This window comes from Nanorana parkeri, unplaced genomic scaffold, assembly GCF_000935625.1.
Source record: "Nanorana parkeri isolate BGI_ZX_2015 unplaced genomic scaffold, ASM93562v1 scaffold77, whole genome shotgun sequence".
Lineage (NCBI taxonomy): Eukaryota > Metazoa > Chordata > Amphibia > Anura > Dicroglossidae > Nanorana > Nanorana parkeri.
This window is the reverse complement of record NW_017306345.1, coordinates 1,732,406-1,734,078: the sequence shown is the minus strand read 5'-3', so window position 1 is coordinate 1,734,078 and position 1,673 is coordinate 1,732,406. Positions and strand designations below refer to the sequence as shown.

The 1,673-nt window shown below is 37.5% G+C and overlaps 1 pseudogene; it reads left to right on the top strand.

Moving 5' to 3' along the window:
- LOC108804883 overlaps positions 1 to 1,673 on the top strand; it is an 18,173-nt pseudogene that overhangs the window by 4,614 nt on the left and 11,886 nt on the right.

The window sequence follows — 1,673 nt, the reverse complement described above, 5'->3', positions numbered from 1 at the left end:
GGATGAAAGTCTATTTACATCCAGCTGTCCATAGTTGCACTAGGTTTCCAGTGGGTTTGCCAGTGTGAAAGGGCTGTAATGCAGTTGCGTTGTATTCTCGATTTAAGAATCACTGGCTTTAAGAATCACTGGCTTCATTGTATCGGCTGTAGTCAGCACAGCTAAAATCTATTATAAGGACCCCAATTTCTGTTTTCTGGATTTTCCATTTGTAGCAGTATTTGTCCCTATGTTTACTAATGTACATTCCATGCCATTGTGTGTCTAAGCTATATTAATTTAGAGGTGATCATAAGATATAAGCTATATAAAGTTATCTATCAGATTTCATTTTAAAAATTAAAAATGCATATCTGGCTGCTGGAAAATCTCCCCATTTTTGTGTAAGAATTTTTAGCTTTAGTTTTACCATATCAACTTCACCCTGTTCCAGCTATTGTAAAACACCTGTTGATAAAATGAATGTGTATTCTGAGCCCTGTAATTTGCTCTAGGAATCCAAAGTTGGTAACACTACTGGCAGTCGGTGGCTGTAATTTTGGGACACAGAAGTAAGTCTACTAATGAATAAACAGTTGTGTAGTATTTATAATGAAATCTGCACATATTCACACATACTCACAAAACACACGCTTCATGTTCTATAAACCACTTTCCTCATCTTGGGTGTGTTCATATCCTTAGGTTCACAGATATGGTTGCCTCTGCTGCCAACCGTAAAATTTTCATTGGTTCTGTGATCGCACATCTTCGACAATATAACTTTGATGGTATTGATATTGAGTACCCAGGATTCCGAGGCAGTCCATCTGAGGACAAGCAAAGATTTACTATTCTGACAGAGGTGGGAAAATTTAAAAGTTATTGACTTTGTAAGGGTACAGGAAATCATACTTTTTGTATATTCAAAGATATTATTTTAACATTGGTGCAATTGCTATGATTTAAAAATGATTAAGGGGGGTCATGATATTTACTGTATAAAGCCCATGTAGATGTGAGTGATAAAGTATCCAGGGTTCTTCTGGTGGGTGCTGTAATGTCTTTTGCCCATAAAAAGAAACGAGCACTCGGCATTATCGGCTTTTTTTTTAAGGCCAGTAGGACAACATGGCTAGTGAGTGAGAAGCTCATTGATTCAAAGTCTTGCATTGCTCATAGGCTTGAAAAAGCTTTCTACCTCCCCCTGTGTTTACAAAAGTATCGCATATAATAGTCTTTGTGGGGGGAGAGAAGTTTGCTACTACTCAGGACAAGATCTTCAATTAGCCAACATGCATTATCCATGTTGTATGTAATCTGCTCGACATGCAACACGGCAATGAATAGTTTAAAATTATATCAGCAGATAGTGTATATGTATTGGTGTATATGTATATCAGTGGTCTTATTGGACCTCCCCAAGACCACATGCCTGGTTACAATGGCAACCCCCTTTTTTTTTCTTTACTAGAGGTGACCACAATGTCAAATACCTCTGTTGCTGTAATATTTCACCTTATAGGCATTGCAGTTTTAAAAAAAAGGGTGCAGTACTGTGTGGTATTTTTTTTTCTATACATCACCTATGGCAGCCTCATCCCCATGATGCATGTCTCATGGGTAGCTGAACAGATCCAGAGACGGTGTTTTATTGGCCAGTGGTCGTTTTTTTTTTTTTTTTTTTCTCCTCA